Source organism: Delphinapterus leucas, chromosome 1, assembly GCF_059928025.1.
Source record: "Delphinapterus leucas isolate spDelLeu-1000000601 "Yukka" chromosome 1, BTC_Dleu_Yukka2, whole genome shotgun sequence".
In the NCBI taxonomy this organism is placed as follows: Eukaryota; Metazoa; Chordata; class Mammalia; order Artiodactyla; family Monodontidae; genus Delphinapterus; species Delphinapterus leucas.
In genome coordinates, this window is record NC_143129.1 from 132,191,937 (window position 1) to 132,213,994 (window position 22,058).

General features: G+C 42.6%; 1 protein-coding gene across 3 annotated transcripts in view; it reads left to right on the forward strand.

Moving 5' to 3' along the window:
* GNG12 (G protein subunit gamma 12) overlaps positions 1-22,058 on the forward strand; it is a 125,016-nt gene that overhangs the window by 31,926 nt on the left and 71,032 nt on the right. For 2 of the 3 annotated variants that reach the window (XM_022581130.3, XM_030759889.2), the window contains exon 2: positions 17,536-17,589. The exons of the other annotated variant lie outside the window; for it this stretch is intronic. The gene's annotated coding sequence lies outside the window, so the exon portion shown is untranslated. The remainder of the gene's footprint in view (positions 1-17,535; positions 17,590-22,058) is intronic. 3 annotated transcript variants of the gene reach the window in all.

Sequence of the window (22,058 nt, forward strand, 5' to 3'; positions counted from 1 at the left end):
TTTGCATCTAACCTTGGTTGATGTCGCCCTTTTCTTGTGTCCTTACACTCCACCTCTTTCTCCTTGGGATGGCAGTAAAATGATCTCCTCTACTGATAAGTAGCCGTGGGTTTACCTTTGTATCCAAATACTAGACATTTGGGTTGTTGCCAGCATTCCACAGTGAGGAACATACTTGCTATAAACAGTGTGCAGATTGCTTAGTCAACGACTTATTATGTACCTTCTGGAATGGCACTCTCTGGCAAGGTCTTGGAAGTGATATCAGCTCATTAAACTAAGAGTCCTAAGAACTGGCACTCAGGAGTTCCTGAGACAGCGTGGCTTATTTTTCTTCTTATAATTAGGAGATGTGTAGGGAGGACCTGTCATGTGCAATGGAGTACCAGGCACTGGTGAGCAAGGTAGAAAAGGTCTCCAACTGATGGTGCATACAGTGGCCAACAGATGCAAGATGAGTGCTGTGGAAGCAGGCGTCATCATGGTGACATTGCCATCCTGTAAGCACAGTGTCAGACTTCAAGGCGAAAAGTGGATATTTGGTCTGGGTGGGTCTAGATTCAGTATACAGTGTAACTATGTGAGATTAACTGCAGATGGTGGGGTGAGAGACAATCAAAATTGTAGAATATTAAAAAGCAATACAATGTTTTATTTCTAAATTGGGCTAACAAAGTGATGGCTGGGTTCAAAGCTGCATGGTAGAGTGAAAAGCACAAGGCCTGTGAATTCAGACAGTCTCGGATTTGACTCTGAACTCTGCCACTTGTAGACTTGTGGTTTTGGGGAAAACATTTAAAGCTGCTGAAACTCAAATGTCCTTATCTCTAAAATGGGTATAGTATTTTCTGTCTTTTGGCATTGTTTATATTTCCAGTGCCTAGTGCAGCGCCCAGCACTGGATAGAGGCTCAGCAGTTGGTTGTTGGCAGAAAAAAAGAAAGGATGGATGGATGGATGGATGGTTGGATGGATGGATGGATGGATGGATGGATGGAGCCATTACTCTGGATTGATAAAAACTGAGAGCCTCTGTGCTAAATAATATAGGTACATTCATAACAAGTCATATTTGCCCTATTGGCTTGAGGTTTGCCAAGTAAATTTTCTCACTTCTAAGTTAGTGGGGACCAAATTTTTAGAAGCCATAAACCTCTCTTTTGTCATCTCATGTACATCAAGGCTATAAGTAACAGAAAAGAAAACATGACTAATTGTGGCCCTAACAAGTAGGGGTTTATTTTCCACATATTCAGAAAGTGTAGACGAGGTAGTTACTTCTGCCATTTGCCACTAAAGAGCTGTGCTCTTTTCATTCATTGGATCTGCCTTCTTTGCTGTGTTGTTTTTGAAATTCAGACTTGCTTTCTCATGGTCACCGATGGTGATCACAGTTCTGTGCTTTACTACCAGTTTCCAAGTTGAGAACCAAGGAGGCACCTGGCACATGTCTCATGTCTTTCGTGAGGAGGCAAAATCCTTTCCCAGCAGACTCACAACATGTGCCCTCGGGCCTTACTGCGTGGACAGAGCACACAGCCTCCCTTAGGCCAAGGCTCCCACTTTTCCTGAGCTCACAGCATCTCCACCCAAACAACTGGGGTTCTCTTAGCAGGGAAATGTTGAGGGCTACGTTCATTTTCACATAAGTGAACTGGTTAAAAAAAAAGCAAAAGTTCAAGTTTAATGGAGATGATTTGCTTGTAAAACTGTGTTATCTGCGCCAGGAGATTCAGGATTTGCAAGCCCCCAACTGGGGTGTGATGATTCTGCTGGTTTTAAACTGGGTAGAAATGTTTTTGTCTCTTGGTTGTGTGTGTCAGGGTTTTTGTTTTGTTTTGTTTTGTTCTCTTCTTCCTTTTTGAGTGGCAGACACAAAGAGGGGTAAAAGAGTTAAACTAGGAAAATATTTTCTGGAGTTAGTGCTAGGCCTCTGAAATGCTGCAACCCTGACTTTTGCCAGAAGCCCTGTGCTGAAACTGGCCAAAAAGACTGTTAACAAAATACTTCCCAACCAAGCTAAGTGAAGAGAAGAAAATATAAAACAGTATTGGGGCGGGGAGGGGGGCAGATATTCTGAAAGGAGGGTTGTACAAGTGAAGCTTTGCAGGAGAGTGTAGGAATTTGAGGGTTGTACACTAGTGTGTGGTTTACATTGGCTCTGACCAGGTTCAGTGCTCAGAGAGCAGAGGAAGAAAGGAAACCACTTGCCTAGCCTGAGAGGGATGTAAAGACTACAGTGGGATTAAGTCCAGAGTTAAATTGCACACACACACACATTCTAGGAATCCAGATTTGTGGTTTAAAAAATATATATATCAAAGTGTTTTTGTGGGAGCTTTTGACTCGGATGACAAAATGCTTAATAATATCTGCCATTTTCCTCTTTTGGAGAAGCCACCCAACCACTTACATTCCTAAACAAATATTCCTAAATAAGTAGGATTTCATGTCGCAGACATCAAAACTTTTAAGATTTGAAGAAGTACTCACACATGTCAATAAAAGTTCACCAAGACTTGCATTTGATTTATTGCATTTCATTTATTGAGGAGGTAAAGGGGCAGAACTGATACTGATCAATGCTTTCTATTTATCTTATCTCTACTCTTAGAATTTGACCATATCCTTGAACTGTGCTATTTCTCAAATGACTGGAGATTAATAATATCCTGTTTTTATACAAGAATTTCAAAGTCTCACGTACAAAAGCTCCAGACAGATGATGCTTTAAGAAAAGGAGAAAAGACACAGTAGATAAATGCCAGTTGACTAGACTCTGAAGCTGAGGTTTGCTAAGAGGCCAAGGAAAGGAGAGAAAGGTGGAATTCAGAGAGAGATACTGGTCTCTGTGAGGTTGCATTCAAGGCCACGCTGGGAAAATGCCAGAGGGCTGGGAGAATGGCCGACCCCTCAGAGCTAACAGTGAGCACTTGGTGCCTCATCATAAATGGGGCTCATTCCTGAAGGAAACACTGTTCTTCTGAAAAGCACCCATATTGAAGAAGCAACCGGAAAACCCAGATGTATAGGAGATGCCTGGCAAGAAGGCTCTGTGCCTCCTCCTTCCCTCTGTCTCTTCCAAAGAGTTTTCTTAATATTCCACAGTATTTCCTGTGGCCACTGGGCCCAAGCTGACTGGAAGCATACAACAAAAGTAGTTTAGCCAACCACTTGGCACTAAAATCTGAGCCAGCCGTATTCAGAATTAACTGAAAGAGACACTGTCACTGCCATAAATAAGGCAGACAGTTGCTTTATGAGTTGAATTCTCTGAGCATTTTTTGAAGGCAATAAAGCATTAAGGCTTTAGTAAGAGGCAAGAGACTGTAAAACATGTCAGATGCTTAGTAAAAACTCAGGGTGCAGCCATGAGTTTGTGTACGTTGAACTGGGGGACCACACCATTGACCTTCAAGGGGATGGGACGCCCTAGCCCAGCCCCGATGTGGTGTTTCAGAGAGGGCAGACATATCAGAATCAAAAGTGCGTGTGTGTGCAGGGGGGTCGTTGAAAAATGATGTCTTATGATTCATTTGGGAAAAGGGGAAATATTTATTTTCATAACACATCTGAAAATCAAGTTCAACAAAATACTTCTGGTTAGTTGACAATATGCATTTTTTCAGTAACAAAAAAAAGATTATTTTATTGAATGCCTCGTCTGTGTCAGGCGTCGCCTCGGGCACTGGGGGTACAGCAGAGAACAAACAACGTCCTTTTCTCGCGGGGTTTACATTCCAGTGGAGGACAGGGCTAATAATTCAGTAGAATAGAAAAGAGAGTGTTAAGTACTATGAAGAAAAGCAAAGCGGAGTAAGGGAAGAGAGAGCAGGGCCTCTCTGAGGAGATTACACTTGTCAGAGACCCAGAGGAAGTGAGGTCGTAGAGTGTGCAGGCCTGCGGTGTCTGTGAGAAGAAGTCCAGCAGCGGGAAGGATCAGTGTCATGGCATATCTGAGGAGACGGGGAGGTCGGTGTGGCCAGATAGAGTGACCCGGGCTGGTTCCTGTAGAGCCAGGTAGGCAAAGGGTGGGTGCGCTAAGCCTGCTGGGAAGCCATTGGAGGGTTTTGAGCGAAGAATGAGGTCATCTGAGAGCACGAGTGCCCCCTGCTGACGGGGAGCAAGAGGGAAGCCCAGAGATACGCGTGGAGGCTGTTGATGTCCTCCAGGTGACAGATGCTGCCAGTTTGGACAAGGAAACGGGGAGGGGAGGAATGCGGAGATGTGATAGAATTGGGGAGATGTTTTGGAGGTGGGGCTGACAGAGTGTGCTGACACATTGACTGGATGTAGAGTAGGTAAAAATGGAGCCAAAGATGACTGAGGATTTTGCCTTGAACAAGGGGCATGAATGGTGGTGTCCCACTTTTAGCACTAGGAACCCCAGGGGAGGAGCCGTGTGAGGAGATTATTAATTTGGCTGTGGCCATTGTTACAAGTTTCAGATGCCTAATAAGGCATCACTGGGGAGATGTTAAGTCAGATAAAAGACTGGGAATGGAGATGTAGATTTAGGGAAGAGGAAAGGGGCTGAGAATGCATGTCATAGTTTCCCAAAACAACTGAGGAAGGGCACATCAAAATCTAGTTGGGGAAGGGAAGGGGAAGGCTTTATGGTTATCAGAAATGAGTGTGAGTTTTAAAAGGTTAAGAAAGACTGTCTTACATCATCAGTATCCACAGCTGTTCCTAGAATTAAGGGAGACATATTCATAGGAACAAAAGCCAGCTTTGCCAATAGAAGATAAATAGGAACTGAATTTCTGAATTAGCTGTTCTGTTACTCTTTTGCTAGGCCACTGTGAACATCTTAGGTATAGATAATTAGATAGAAACATGTACATCTGTCTAAAAACATGTACAGATGGTTTTTTTAAATTTATTGGAAGCCTGGGGTATGTTAAGAACTCATTCTTGTGGGAAGGAAAACAAATACATGGAAGTTTAAAGTACAGCCTGTGCTGTCAGAAGACCTTATAGTCAAGTTGTCCATGCAGATGGACCCATGAGGGTCCAAGGAGAAGGCTGGGCGTGGAAATGACTAGCTTCACAGTTAGAACATTGCTGAATGCCCTGGGCTGCCTTTAAAATCCTCCCAGTGGTATGGGGAATGACAGATTTTTTTTTTTTCTTGGCTCTGGGTGGTGGTTGTTGGTTTTTTGTTTGTTTGTTCTGTTTGTTTTTTCGTGGTGCAGTGGATATATATTTGTATATTTCCCTAAGGAAGGGTCAGCAGGTTGTGTCATTCAGAATGTATGTAAAACGGGAAGCTCCCTGAGAATATCTGGAGGGGGTGCAAACTAATGTTAGAATAGAGGCAGCGAAGGTGGCTTTACCCAGGAAGCAAGTGCAAGTGGTAGGTTTAAGTACAGGAAGGTTGTACCGCTATCTTCTTGTTGAATTGTGGCATTAAGTGGATTATATTGAATATAGTTGGATTTGTTTGTGTGTTTGTTTGTTTGTATAAGCTGTTCATCTCTTTCTTGACGATACAGGAAAAAGATGGACAATCCTTAGAAGATTCTGCATGCCCAGCCTTGTTTGGGTAGCTGCAATGAAAGACTCTACTGAACCATCCAGTAGAGTCCAAGTCCCGAAACCAGGGTGATATATTTCATAGCATGTGCTCTAAGTGCCTGTAAACATGTGGGACTTGGAGGGAGCCACTTGAGGACTACTATTCATTGCCTTCTGCCTCTGAGTCCAAGGCCTGCAGAAGTATGTTCATCCACAGCAGCGGTCTGGCAGAGTGAAAATAAAACCTCTCTCTCGTTTTTCTGACTCAGGCTCAGGGCAGTGCCCTTTGCTGCATCCTGCCCTCATTATGCTGCCTGACTCTGGGCAGCGGACATAACCTGAATATTTCTGTGATGAATCTTTCTGTCTCAGTGTCTGACGGAAAGTGTGTCATGGAAAGGAGTGATACGATTAGAGAGCTAAGCCTCGTGAACAAAATGATTATTTTCAACATAAAAGCAGAATCTCAGTTACCCAGAATGCTCCCATAAAACTGGACTTTTTAGAGGGAAACATAGTTCTAATATATATTCCTGGTGATAAATGCTACTAAATTTTACTCTTTTTTTTTTTTTAAGTTTTCTGAGGCTAATAAAATTCAACCCTATTGAATAGTTGTTTTCCAAACATGATTGGATCTTAAAAATACTTTTTTCCTTGAAAACTAATCAGAAATATGTTGGAGATCATTGTCTGTTGCCAGAAAAAGAGTCTAAGGTCATATCTTCATCCATTCCTGCTTCAGGAGTTCTCACAAAGAGCACTGAGCTTTGAGGGGTGGGAGGTGGGAGCAGGGGTGCCTTTGAATCAGGATTTAACGGTGGGCCCTTGGCTTTTGCCAATTTGAAGTCTTTCTGCGTCTTCTGCTGACTGCAGGCCACAGGGGCTGTTTTACTTATTACCCTGTTGCAAGGAAAAGAGTGCCCTTGAAGAGCTTACATTCCCTTTTATCAGACAAGAACCGTGTGCCGCAGCTGCCCGAGTCAACAGCACTGTAGCAAAAGCTCAAGGCCTGCCATCATCCCATCCACAAGCCCTGGTAATTTTCTCTTCTGTGGTTCTCCATGGCCCAATTCTTTTTTACCGTCGGTCATTCTATAAAGATTTATCAGCTACCCTCTGCCTGTCAAATATTGCCATAAAGTAGTATCCTATTGGGCCTGTAGTTATTGGAAACTGTGTTACTATTTTTGTCTTCTCAACTTTCTTAACTCTCTATTGACCAGTAGGAATGTAAGCCATTGCAATGGATATGGTCCCTAGTTAACAAAGATATATGAAAATATGTTTACTACTCTGGATAGGTAAGTAGATTCACTTATTTAAGGATGATTTTCAGTGTTAAATTTGAAAGGTATTTGGTTAATTCTCAGTTAACAGCAAGAAGCACAAAAATTAAATTCAGACCCTCTTTTGGCTGATTACTGTTTTCAGTAAGTGTTCGGTGAGTGATTCCCTTCAGCATGACAGCTAGTGATCACTAGGCCCTAAGCTAGTCTTTGTGCTTTGCAAATATAATTCAGCACGAATTATTGCAAATGATATAGGACCCCCAGACAAGCCCCCAAGATATCCAGGAGGGTCCTGAAGCTCAAAAGGTCTAGGCTAGCTTCCAGGGAGTTAGATCACACTTAACTTTGCACTGGTTCTAATATAAAAACCTAGGGCATACGAACTCTGAGTAGGTGACCATCCATCTTGGTTTGTACGGCACTGAGGGGATTCCTGGGACATGAGACTTTCAGTGTTAAAACTGCAATGTCCTAGCCATACCAAGATGAGTTGGTTTCTCTAGTCAGAAGAAGAGTCAGTTAACAGAAAGGAATATCAATAAATACTGTCTTCTAAAACCAGCAACTTATCTGTAGAATGGGGATGATTCTCTCTTCCGCATGGGGTTGTGATAAGGCCTACTCACTTCTCCTCTCTGGGGTAGGAGTAGGGGTTGGGTAGCTGGCTATGTGTTTTTCCTTGGAATTGGGGACCAGCATCATCTCTGACGGGCAGTCTCTCTCCTTGCCCTCCTCCAGAGGCCTGTTGCCTAAGAAGGCGTTGGCTGTTCCCTCGGGGTGAGTCACTGCCAGCTGTTTCTGACGTGAGGATGCTAGAGATCCAGGGTTCTTTCTATTGTCTTTATGTTTCTCACTGTGGTTACCCCCTTTGGGTTTTACCTGCTACTGTCTCTTAGGTAATAAGGCTTCTCACTGATTTGAAACTCTTTACTCATTTTTTTTTTTTTAACATATGAAGTCCTTAAGTATTTCAATTTACCACGTCACTTGGCATGTATAGTTGGGTTGAGAAATGCTCAAAGATTTTTCAGGTTTTTTTCTCATTTTTTTAAAAAAATTATTGAAATATAGTTGATTTACAGTGTTTCAGGTGTACAGCAAAGTGATTCAGTTATACATATATATAAATATATATATTCTTTTCTTACATTCTCTTTCATTATAGGTTTTTACGTGACATTGAGTATAGTTCCCTGTGCTATACAGTAGGTCCTTGTTGGTTATCTATTTTATATATACTAATGTGTATATTTTAATCCAATTCAAAAAGATACATGCACCCCAATGTTCACTGAAACTCTTTACTTTTAAAATTGCAGCCCCGAGCACACACAGGTACTCTCTTCCTCTCCAGCATTTTGTACAAGCTGTTCCATCTGCCTCGCTCATGCCTCCCTCCTTTCATCTTCTGGCTAACCCTGGTCACTCTTCACACTTTAGCTTTGATGCCACTTGCCCCTGGAAGCCTTCCATGATCATCCCAGACTGGTATTGGTGCCTCTCCTCTGTGCTCTCAGAGCTCCTTGTACTTAGCACGATAGATTATGTGCCTCTGGAGCTGTAATTGCCTGATCAGTTGTCCGTATGACTCACTGTAGGCTCCTTGCAGAGAGGGACTGTGTTTTGTTCTCTGTTATACCCCCAGAACCTTCCATATTGCCAGGAACATAAAAGGTATAGAGAGGCTTATAAGGATCAGGATAGTGGAAGAGCCGCCAAGGAGCAGACCATCTTTATGTACAATTGGCTTTGGCTTTGCAGTGGCCCTGACTGTCCTTGCAGTCCTGCTTGGGAGACATAAGCCACTCTAGATCTTTCTCAGAAGAGCTCCAGCCTCTTCATCCAGGGACCACCATCTAATTTAGTATTTAGTTAGGTCTTCGTTTGCCCCGTAAGACACTGAGCACATTATGAAAACACACATGCAGTAAGCCACCCGCCTGCCAAGCACTGCATAAATATCAGTGGGGAGACATAGGACCAAGAATATATGCAGGGTGAGAGCCTTCAACTTCATGTTTATTTGTATATACATGACTAAAGATATCTCTGCTCTCTCAAGTTTTAATAAAACGTGAAATCTTCCCCTCAGTTCTGAAGATGTGATGATTTGCAGGCTACACTGTATTAAATTGTGAATTTTGGATGTTTCGTTTCATAATGTGATCCAGATTATTTTTCTTTCTCCCTAGTGGACATTAATCGTTTCCTGTGAGATTTCCTGATATTAGGAAACAGATGTTCCATATTTTTATCTGAGTATTTTCCAGATGCTGAACCAGGATGTGTGTGTGTGTGTGGTGTGTGTATGAGTGTGTGTACGTGTACACAGTGAAGTTTTGAGGAATGAGTTACATCAGAATTTGCAAGTAAAACCATAACAGATATATCTACAGAATTGTACAGATGTGTCCAAGGCTGGAAATGCTTTTGGACATTCTGGTTAATGTAGTGTAGTATTGTTTAGCTAATGCAGACTGCTGGCTTAAGACTGCATTAGAACTGTCCCATGATAGTGTGCTTGCCAAGATAAGGAGTGGTGTAGCAAAAAGCACACAGTTCATGCAACCTATGATATTTTAACGGAACTGGAATTGCTTTTACCATTGTCTCTTAGCTATATAAAATTCTTCCCCCATCTCCCCATAAAACACTGACTGAGTGCCACCTGTGTGCTGAGCAGGGTGCTAGGCTCTCTGGGAGATACAAACACAAATAATATATGGACCCTTGGGACCTTATCATCCAGTAGAAGAGCTGAAACACATTCTGAAGCATCTGTAATGACAGGTAGAAGGTGGTAAAGGTCGTAGCAGTTCAAGGAGAGGAGTGGTTTCATGGAGCCAAAGAGGAAGGGAATATTTGGGGGAAGAAGTGGTACTTGAGCTAGGTTAAAAAAATAGTAATAAAACAACACTTGCTTTAGGTCTAAGTTATTTAACTTATTGTAACTACATAAGAACTGCGTAAGGGTGGTCCGTTATGTAAGTCATGGTTTTGGTGGATTTGCTAAAATCATACTAACATTTCTTGAGTGCTTCCAGTGCAGCAGGCACAGGGCCCTGATGCTCCATATAAAGGATTTTTAATCAGAAACAATGTGGAATTGGTGCTTTGTATAATAATCTATTTTGCACAAAATGCATCTCTTCATTTTACCTTGTGACCTTCCTTTCACGCGGAGGCCTTGGGTTCAGAGAGCAAAGGACTGAGGCCAGTCTTGGCCAACTCCAGGATTCGGGGACCCTCTGCAAGTCACCTGGCCTGTCTGGGTCTCACTTTTCTCCTCTGTAAGGTGGGGATTGTCATTCTCCCCAGCTCACTCTCAGGGTAGCTGGGAAAATCAAAGTGGGTGTAAATGGAGGGTGAAAAGCAGTCAAAAGCCAAACATTTTGCCATGAAGCCGTGTCATAGCTCATGAGGTTTATACAAAATACGGCTGTTGCTCATTATTAAAACACTGTATAAATGAAAAGATGGCTATCTTAAAATTGCCAAATATCAGTAATACACTTGTGGCAAATACATATACTAACTCTTGATTATCATGCACTATAAAGAACTCATGCAAATTCAAAAGGAAAATATCAAGACCCTGCTACGCGAATAAGCAAAGAATATAGACTTACTGTTTCTCAAGGTAACAAACCATTAATAAACAGGAAAAAATGTCCATCCTCACTAATAATCTTAGAAATACACATTAAAGCAGTATTAGGAATACCATGTTATGTATAAAATGTCAAGGTCTCGGAAATTCTCAATTATTTTGTTGGTGGTATTATCATACATTAATTAAAAAGCCCCTTTAAAAGCAAAACCTACTAATTCTACTGTTAGGAATTTAGGGAAGCTAGGGAAATAAGTTAAAGGGATGAAAAACGCTGAAGCATGAAGGTTTCCAATGTAATCTTATTTATAGTAATAAAAACTGGCAGTAATTTAAATATCCAGCATTAGGGGAGAGATTTAGGTCCCTTAAACAGTCATTATGAATGTGTGTAGAAACACACAAAAAATATTTGAAATTGAAAGTAAAATGGAGAAAGAAAATAACAGCGTCATATATAGGGTTTTTTCCTGATGGCTCTATCCTAGTGTCCTCCCTTTTTTTAATCCTTAGAGCAACAATGTGCAAAAGTCATATTAGTCCTACCTTACATGTCAGAAAATTGAGGCTTAGGGGTAAATTGTCCCAGGACTTGCAGGTCACCAGCTGAGGAGCCAGCATCAAACCTAGATCTGTCCAACTCCAAAGCCTTTGCTACCAATAGCATATAAACTATGGCCATAGTCATATAACACATGTCTATCGAGGGTAACAGAAAAAAATAAATAGTAGCACTAGTATGGTGGGAATATGGGTCATTCCAAAGAATGCTATCCTTTTAAAACTGCCTTTGGGGGAAACAAACCAACAAAAAACTGCCATTGCCCTTTCAATAGAAAAGGAGAAACAAAATATGTGGAGTGTAATATTTCACAATTAATTGTTCAATCTGACTTCTTTATATTCTCTTAAAGTTTGGCAAACTAGGAATATATGTGTATTTTTAAAGATTTCTCACTGGCATTGACATTATGAGGATACTTTCTCTCCATCTTATCCACAAATTAGTTGAGGACATATACCACCAAGCTCCTCAATTGAAAACAAATTTTAAGTCACTAGAAGCTCTCTGAGGATTAAGAACAGTGACCAGGTAGAAGAGTTTCTCCCAGCGAACAGCCCAGACCAGCTCTTTTGACCAGGACATAGTCTTAAGGTGGGGAAAATGGTGTGGCACCATTTGGCTAAAATAGGCCAGTTCACCAGCTCCAGGCGTGCCCTTCCCAGGGACAGAAACCTTGCACAATAAAGGAAAATGTCACCATTTTGGTGACTGTTTACTGTCTTTTACCTTTGGGGATCAACACTTGATTCTTGATGCTTTAACCCATATGGCATTACTTTATCAAGTCAGTAGCCCTGCCAACGTGTCAAAACACACGACTTTCTGTGGTGGATCAAGGCACAGGGCATATTTCTTTTGCTTTGTCTTGCCTTTATGGAACATGTGCCTTTTATGCCTACTGTAGGGTCCTTTATATGTTTCAAAGGCCCTTTTATATCTGTTTTGCCATTTGAGATAACATCATGTCAGTATTTGCAAGTGAAAACATAATAGACCTGACCAGAGAGAACAGTGGAGCCATCTGGAGAGCTGGAAACATTCTCCAACATACTTCTCAATATAATCCATTCCAGATCACTCCCAATTTTGTAGGTGGGGAAATTGAGGCACATAGAAGTTTAGTGATTTTGCTGGAAATCACTGACAGTGAAGACAGCTGGAAGCCAGGCTTATAAATCTAGTGTTCACTCTCCTCCAGCGCCTGTATTGTGTTATTTTCTAGAGAATTAAAATGAGACTAGGAACAAATATGTTCAGACAGATCATAATCCACTTGCCATTCAAAGCTAAATTAGGTCTCCGAGGACTATCATTTTGTATTTTATCATTGCAATAAGCTTTATAATAATGAAAGGAATCTAGCAGGTTATCATGTTCATTCTAGACAAGTCCTGCCCAATAGAGCTTTTTATGGTGATTGAAACATTCTACACCTGTGCTCTTCAGGACAGTAGCTGCTTCTGTGTCCACCTGACCACTTGGATGTGGCTCATGCACTGGGGGAATGAGTTTGTAACTGTATATATTTACATTTAAATCCCTACATGTGCTAACGGCTATAGTATTGGACAACACAGTTCTAGACTTCTCAGTATTTTTTTGCCATCTCCACTTGGATGTCTCCAAGTTAACAGGGTCAAATCAGAGTTCTTGATTTTCTTTCCTCTCTCAACCCGTTTCTCCCGCAAGGAAGCCATCATTGACCCAGTTGCTTGAACCAAAACCTATGTGTCATCTCAGCCCCTTCCTTTTCCTCATTGGCCACATCCACTTCATCAGCAGGTCCTAGTTTTTTTACCTCCAGAACCTGTCCTGAATGCATCTGTTTCTCTCCATCTCTACTGCTACCATCTTAGGCAAAGGTACCATCATATCTCACCTGCACAATTGAGTAGCCTCAGAATTGGCCACCATTGATCCGTTCACTCACTGTTGCCTTTTTGAAACTCCTCCATTCAGCTGCCAAAGAGACATTGTTAGGCCCTCCAGTGGGTTGCATCCCTCGCTGCTTGTATGAAAGAATTTGTAGAACTTATCTAGAAGTTCTCTTATTTTTCTTCTTTGTATACTTGTTTATTTCCTGTTTCCTATTAAATGTAAGGGCCCCTATGTCAGGAACCTTATTTACCTCATTCACTGCTGTATCTCCAGCACCTACAACTGTGCCTGTCCCTTAATTTGCACTCAGCAAACCTCTCGAGAATAATTAAATTACTGTTCATTGTGGAAGGAGATGAGATAGCAAGATCAAAAATGCAGATTTATAATGTGGTTGTTAATATCTGAGAGGATGCTGACATCCATATCCATGGGAAGTTGGTGGTCTCTTCTATATTCTGGATGCAAGTAGGAAGGGTGGGTATTATGGCTAATTGTATTTATGTCTGAGTAGGTGGGCTGGGCGCAGTCCTGATGCAATCTCTGACATGAGCCAGAAGGAGGTCTCTTTTTCTCTAGAAGTCTATGTATGTCCTAGATCGTGAAGCTTTTTTCTTTCCTGCTGTTAGAGAAAGAGGAGAGTGTCCTCCTACAAGGACTTTTATATCCATCCAAGGGAAGTGTAGGTAGTGACGGAAGGAAGCATCTTATGGAACTCTGGGGTAGAAAGTGGCACAACCACGTCTGAACAGCAAAAGGAGATTTTCAACATGAGGCTGTTGTTTTAAAAAAAAAAAAAAAAGATGTTTGGAACATACTCATAGCCAGTTTTTGGAAACCAAGAAAACTTTAGGAAATAGCAATTTCTGTCCTTTTTTCCTTGAATATTGCATTTTTTAAAGGAAAGTGTCTTTTCTGGCATTTCTTTATAGTGGCCAGCCAAGGCATGTTATTACGTAAATCCATGTGCAGTGTAAAATGAAACTGATGAACTTGTTGGGGGTATGATCAAGTTAGCCATGCCCTGGCCTGCATTGCTTCTGTTTCCTCTGGTATTAAACAGACCTAGGAAATGACCATTCCCTCAGCACAGGCTGAATTTAAAAGATGAAGTTAAAGCTTGCTTTGTTGGGCTTCCCCGGTGGCGCAAGTGGTTGCGAATCCGCCTGCCAATGCAGGGGATATGGGTTCGATCCCTGGTCCGGGAAGATCCCACATGCCGCGGAGCAACTAAGCTCGTGTGCCACAACTACTGAGCCTGTGCTCTAGAGCCCGTGAGCCACAACTACTGAAGCCCATGCGCCTAGAGCCCGTGCTCCACAATGAGAGAAGCCACTGCAATGAGAGGCCCACGCACCGCAACAAAGAGTAGCCCCTGCTTGCCGCAACTAGAGAAAGCCCGCGTGCAGCAACGAAGACCCAACACAGACAAAAATAAATAAATAAAATAAATTTTTAAAAAACCATTTAAAAAATTAAAAAACAAAGAGCTTGCTTTGTTCAAGTGCATATCTGGAGACTCTTTCTCCTGGTGTGTTTTTATTAGGCCCAAGTTTGTACCCCTGACCGCTGTCCTTCCAGTGCTGTGCCAGTGTTTTCATGTGTGTGCCTTTATGGAGCATCTGCTGTATACCAAACACATTGCAAGGTCCTGGAAAGACAAAGATGAGTTAGACACATTCTCAACCTCCAGAGATTCTGCAAACAAGTGGACAGAGAGACCAGTAAATGAAAAACTGAAACACAGGAGCCACTTGGATTAACAGAGGGAAGTACAGGGGCAATGAGAGTAAAAGGCAGTGGGACACAGAGGGAGTCAGGCCCAGTATAGCGTTAAAGAGTCCAGGCTCTGGCACAGAAAACGAATTTATGGTTGCCAAAGAGAAAGTGAGGGGAGGTATAAATTTGGAGTTTGAGATTAACAGATACATACCACTATATATAAAATAAACAACAAGGACGTACTATATAGCATAGAGAACTATATTCAATATCTTGTAATAACCTATAATGGAAAAGAATCTGAGAAGAATATATGCATATTCTTTATATATACAGTATAGAAAACTGAATCACTTTGCTATACACCTGCAACTAACACAACACTGTAAATCAAATTACATCAACTTAAAAAAAAAGAAAAAAAAAAGAGTGCATGCTCTGGAACCAGGCTGTCTGGGTTTACAGTCTGGCTCTGCCATTTATAAGCTGTGTGACCCTAGGCTACTGACTTGACCTCTATGCCTCAGTTTGCTCACCTGCTAAATGTGGTAATAACCCATTTCATAAGGTTACTGAGATGATTAAAGGAGCACGTAAAGCGCTTGAAATGCTCCATAAAAATCAGCTTTTATTATTATCAGTAGTAGTGGTACATAATTATCAGTTGAGTTGAGTGAATACTACTTTACTACTGTTACTGCAGAGAAGTTGCCCCTAAGCCAGCTGAAGGAGTTCACACAGGCTCCCCAGAAGTGTTGATTTTTTATTTGAGACTTGAAGGCAGGCAGATACTGTAGGGGAAAGACGTGCTTGACAAAAAGAACAGAATCTGCAAAGGTACAGAGAAGTGAGAGTGGCGGGGAGGGGGGAGCATTTAGGGACCTGTAAATAGGTTTGTGTGGGTAAAGGGCAAGTGCCCACAGGAGAGTGCCTGAGGGGCAGGCACGAGGTCACTGGAGCTTTGGAGACTGGGCTAAGGAGTTTGGACTTAATCCTACCACCTAGAGGAAGCCACTGAAGGATTTTCAGCAGGTTCGGGGGTCGCCTTGGGAGACTGGGAGGCAGCACCCCCAGTGGCCTCAGCCCACAGCCTGTTGATTCTAAATGATGTCCCTCACCAGCCTCCTTCCCTATCATTTGGGCAGGAAATTCATGTGTGTGGATTTGATTTTGCTCATTGGGTATGATTTCTTTGGAGGGGGGCACAGATTAATAAAGTGAAAGGATATGTTTATGTAATTCCTTTCTACTCCCTACCCCTGCTAAGACAGATACAGAGATGTCTAGCTTACAGACTCATTTGAGAATCAGATGAAAGTGATAGACTCTTCCCTCAGAAAAATCACAAAGACACGATTTTCCAAAGACCCCACCTTAACCTCTCCCTGCACCCCCATCTTGGTCATCCAGAAAGGCCCCCTAGATGCAGTACAGTCTTTTTGACCCCAGGCTTGCCTGTGGTTTTTGTGTTCCCACCCCAAATTATTTTAAATTTAATTTGCTAGTACATCCCATCAATTCTCCATCTGCCATCAGTGCTATTATCTGACCATGTATGATGGGAGCAACCTTGGATCACTTGACAGTTATAATTAAAACTGAAAGTAATTATCTTATTTTGACCCGTTCAAATTTAATTGAGAGTATAGTGGCTAAGGGCATGGGCTCTGGAGACCAGCTACGTAGATTAGAATCCCAGCTCTGTCAGTATCTTATAACTGAGTAATTACTTAACCTCTCTGTGCCTCAGTTTCCTCATTACAAAGTGGGAATGATAATATACGTACCTCGTGAAGTTATTGTGAGGGTTCATTAAGGTAACATGGGAGCTTGCCGAGAACACATAGCAAGTACTATACAGTATTTGCTATTATTATGTTTTTTTTTAACATCTTTATTGGGGTATAATTGCTTCACAATGGTGTGTTAGTTTCTGCTTTACAACAAAGTGAATCAGTTATGAATATACATATGTTCCCATATCCCTTCCTATTATTATGTTATTATTTCTACTAAATGACATCATGGAATGTGGTAATTAATGATGAATTCCTAAGAGCAGGAAAATAGATAAACAAAATCTCCATGTGCATTTCACTCACTTTGGATCCTTGCCAGTACCTGAAGGCCAAGGATCGTTCCCTAGGCCCATGCTGTCTGATACGGAAGCCACCAGCTGCTGTGGCTGTTGACTACTTGGACTGCTGCTAGCCCGAGTTGAAATGTACTGGGTCTTGAAGATTTAGTATGACCAAAAAAAAAAAAAAAGAAAAAAAAAAGAAAGCAAAATGTCTCATTAATCATTTTTTATATTGGTTGCATGTTGAAATGATAATATTCTGAGTAAATTCAGTTAAATAAATATTAAAATTGTCGTCTGTTTCTTTTTGCTTTTTTAATGTGGCCACTAGAAAATTTAAAGTTATATATGTGGCTTGTGTTATATTTCTGCTGAACAGCAGGGCTTTAGGCTCGCCATTATCAATAAAATAAAAAGGTGTGGTTATCTGTGATCAGGTGCTCACTATTGAAAAGCCTGGTACACTTCTATTGCCCTTCAAGTTATACTGGACCATCCGTTTTTTAATCGGTTCCATAAAGGGAGTCATGGCTTGGTGCTAGCAGAAGGGAGTGGAGGGACCAAAGCAAGAGCAACAACCCGGGAGGCTTCCGCTGACTTGGAGGGGTTTGGACAAAAACACTACCATTTATAGTTATACTGGCCTCAGACTTTGAACCCTCCCTGAAGGAGATGAGAGAATGCTCTCTGTTCAGGAAGTTGAAATATGTAGGCAAAACACTCTCCCTATTCCATCAGGAGCCAGAAAAAGCTTTGCTAATCTTTATCTAAAAGAATAAATACTCAATGTGATGGCAGTCACTGGGATCGAAGGCACACCCTTTCCAAATGTGATTTACTTACGGAATGCTTGTTTCATTCTATTTCAGATTTATTCCATCACCTAAAAACCTGGTAACGGTGGGCCACACAGAGTCTTACTGGTAAGTGCTCTTTCATTTTTAAAACAAAGTGACCGTTTGACGTCACTTTTGAAATGATGCTCACACTTCTAAGTTAGATGCATCTCTACTAGTACTATGATTAGATGTCTATTTATTTACGTTTTTTTTCCCTCTGAAATGATTGACGATGTTTCCATGCCTTAAAAAAACAGATCAATCCATGTCCTTTTGCTAAGAACACGATCAGGGAAAAGATCTATGATTGCATGCCAAATACTATTAAAATAAAAACTTTGTGTGTGTGTTGAAACTATTTCCAGGCCCCTGTCGATAGTCTGCTTGTTTCAAACAGTATCCAAAACAACAAAGTGATACTTCAGCCAAGGAATTCAGACAGTTCCTTGCAGTGTGTTGTAATGAAGATTGGCTCATAGATGTAACATTAGCTTTCTTATTGCCCTATTTTTTCTCTCATCTCTCTTTAAACCTAAATGTGACTGTCATGAGATAACAGTTCTGTAGTGGTAGAAAACTTCCTTTAGAGCTGGGAAAGTAATGTACTTCTGAAGTGAAAAAGCTTCTGAGGCTTCAGGTGACACCGCTCCCTGATATGTGGCGATAATGTTAGTTGCATTGTGTATCAGTTAGCTTTTGCTGTATAACAAACCTCTTCAACATTCACTGACTCAAAATAGCAATCATTTCTTTATCCCATAATTCTGTCGGTTGGCGATTTGGGCTGGGCCTAGGTGTGTGATTCTTTTGGTTTCAGCTAGGACCATTCATGTGTCTTCAATCAGCTGCAGGTCCAGGTCACCTAGGCTGGGGGTCACCTGGCTGTCCGCTGGAGTGATGACAATGACTAAGACATGTGTCTCACTGTCCTGCAGGCTACCCTGAGCTTGTGCACGTGGCATTTGGGCAGGGTACCAAGAGACACAGCAGATGCGTCTTGAGGCCAAGGCTCAGAACTGCCACAACATTGCTTCCACCACGTTCTGTTGGCTAAAAGAAGCTATGTGGCTAGTGTAGATTCAAGAGGTACAGGAATAGATTCTACCTCTTGGTGAGACGAGCTGCGGAATCACATTGCAGGGAGGATGGTTACAGAGAGGGGAAGATTTGCGGCCATTTTCACAATCCACCCTACAGTGTTTATGGGTCTCACGAAAACAGCTGTGATGGAATGAAAAAAGCGCCTGGAGAGTGAGAGGGCTCAGGTCACGCTCCCATCTCATAGCCCGTCCCCTCGGCCCGTTCTGATCGACAGACCCTGGGATCCTGGTCTTGCTGTCTGCCGCCTGGCATCCCGGTCAGTTCAGCAGCATCCTGGGTGGTCTTGCCAATACCAGCTTTCCGCTCCCAGCCTCGCTTCATGGTACGCAGCACCGCCACACCAGTCTTCCTTCAATTCAACTTTCAGGAAGTTCCTCCTTTGCTCAGAAACTGTCAGTGCCCCCATGTCATCCACCACGCCAGCCTAGACTCCTCTCTGGCTTCTCCACTTCCATTATCTGGCCCAGTCCTCTCTTGTTCAGCTCCCACTATTCCTTTTCCTCTAGCCAGACTAGCCTGTTTACCGTTTCTCCTGAGGACACCTCATGCAGCTCACCCCTTCTCTGCTTGGAAATCCTCCTCATTCTGCAGGGCCCGGTAGAATCTTCCCTTCTCTGTAACGTGGCCTTCCCTGCCTCTTCCCACCATCTGTGATCTTCTCTGCTCCGAATACTTCAAAGCCAAACACTGTCTTCTGTCATGCACCCTTCTTCAGCTTCGCTAGTCTTACCTCCTCAGTAGCTTTGTCAGTGCCTTGAGAGCAGAAGGTTCCATGTGTCTCCCTTGCAGTACTCAGTACAGGGCCGAGAGGACAGTGGGTACTTAGTCAGCCAGGACCCTGCACCTGGTCACCCACCAGCAGCTCCCCAGGATCACATGAGGTACCTGTTGAAATACAAGTTCACAGTCCCTTCACTGGGCCGTCTACGTTCATTAGGTGAACCCTGGGGATCTTGAAGCACTCAGATGATTCTGATGTAATAGCTACACAGTTGGCAACCACTTGTTGAGGAAAGAACAAGAAATTTATATGAGACTGGGGTTTGAGTCCTGGCTCTGCTACTTCTTGGCTCTAGGACCTTATAAATGTGACCTTTCTGAGCTTCAGTATCCTCATCTGTAAAACGGAAATAACATTTAACTTGAGGATTGCCAAGAAGATAAAAAAGGATGATGTAAAAGGGAATGAAGTACTGATACATGTTACAACATGGATAAACCCTGAACATATTATGCTAAGTGAAAGAAGCCAGTTACAAATGTCCACATATAATATGATTCCATTCATATGAAAATGCAGAATAGGGGAATCCATGGAGACAGAAGTAGATTATTCATTGCTTAGGGTTGGGAGGTGAAAATGGGGGACATGGGGGGATAGCTAAAAGGTATAGGGTTTCTTTTTGGCGTGATGAAGATGTTCTAAAATTCATTCTGGCAGTGGTTGCACAGTGCCTGTAAATGTACTAAAAACCACTGAATTGTACATGAAAATGGGTGAACTGTATATGAATTATATCTCAATGAAGTTGTTTAAAAAAAGAATAAAAAGAAGTGTTCCCTCCTCTTAAAAAAAAAAAAGGATGATGTATACGCAAGTGCTTTATAAACCATAGAATGTAATTAAAATACATTAATTGATTATGGATCTGTGGCTAGCCAGTGTTTCAAAAGGGGCAGTTACCTCTGCGGTGGTAGTCATGGTAGTGATAGAGGAATAGACAGTGAGTAATCCAGTGGTGGAAGGATTAATAATTACAGCAACAGTAGTCATTTAGTGTCTACTGTTTATTGAATGCCGACTGTATGCTGGGCACTGTGGTAACTGCTTCCCATAGAATTATTTGAAATTTACGAGAAGATCCCCTTGTTCAGTTGCATCTGTATCATAATTACAGCCTATTCCACCATTAGTGATTTAGTCCTTTGATTTCTCACTCTTCATTCCTGAGAGAAATAGTTGGTTGAGCCGCTATCAACCATTGACAGCTTACCAGCGTCAAGTACAGGGACCTGTAGAAGTGTGATCTGCTTTGATTGGTGGGAGAATTTGGGGAAGGGAGAGCAACCAACAGTGCTAGGGAGAGAGTAGGTGTGGGACGTGCAGGAATGGACCACAGGGCACCCAACTGCCTGAGGAAGGATGGAGTAGGGGGAGGGGAGTGCAGGAGGGCGGGAGGGCGTGGTCTGAGACATTTGCTGACGTGACAGTTTGGCCCAGGGCTGTCTCTGGTCTAAGGCCCACCACATGCTCACGCTGCTTGCTTGGAACTTCCCTGTAACAGCTATCACAACAGGCAGCATTTATAAAACTGTCCTCTGTTCACTGTCTGATTCGTTGTACATTATTTTCATTGCTGTTGATCTAGCGTATGTGCCTGTCTTCTTTCAAAGAGTTTTGAGGTGCCTTTTAAATACACATATATTAAGATTCAGACAAAGAAGGAAGGAAGGAAATTTGTGGGGAAGGAAAAGTAAGGTGAAATCCGAGATTAGGTTAGGCCCCCAGTTCTTAAGTGAGAGCCTGTACGCACACTAGCAGCCCCCATGGTCTTGCCTCTGAGTTTCTGAGCAGTCAGTACTAGGAAAACGTGCTCAGTTAGGAGTTCTTGGTGGCTAGAGGATAAAAGCACTCTAGTTACTCAGAAGAAGCAAGGTTGATTGTGATTCTTTCGAGACTTAGAGTAATTTCCCCCTGGGTGCTCAGGAGGAGGATGCCACCTAAGGCAGCGAACAACATCCCTATAGAAATGACTGATGAGGACCACCCTCCATGTAGACCAACGACGTGTGACACCTGAGTGCTGCCCAAGAAGCGCCTTCCAGGCCAGGTGTGCATTTCTCTGCTGGCCTTGCTTCACCCAAGTATAAAATGTAATATTTTCAGGGCTTCCCTAGTGGCACAGTGGTTGAGAGTCCGCCTGCCGATGCAGGGGACGCGGGTTCGTGCCCTGGTCCGGGAAGATCCCACATGCCGCGGAGCAGCTGGGCCCGTGAGCCATGGCCGCTGAGCCTGCGCGTCCGGAGCCTGTGCTCCGCAACGGGAGAGGCCACAACAGTGAGAAGCCTGCGTACCGAAAAAAAAAAAAAAAAGTAATATTTTCATCTGTAATAACAAGCATATATATTCATCCCTCCTCCCTCCCGTGTGATGCATGTCACAGACCGTCATGGCTCTTGATGCTGAGCCCAGACATTTGGCTATGGCCCAGGCTTGGCACACGAGTTGAGATCTCCTTACCATCCCAGTTCTAAAAGAATAATAAACAACTTCCTGGGAAGTACTCAGTGAAAGTTATTTCTCCCAACTCCAAATCGTGCTATGCCCTGACTCAGTCTGCAGAGTGGCTTTTTGATGCACAGAATTTACACTGACCCTGTCCACTGTGACCTGTGTGGCCCACTTCGCTTGCTCCACGTGTATCTCTCCTTCTGTTTTGAGCCCTGTGGCT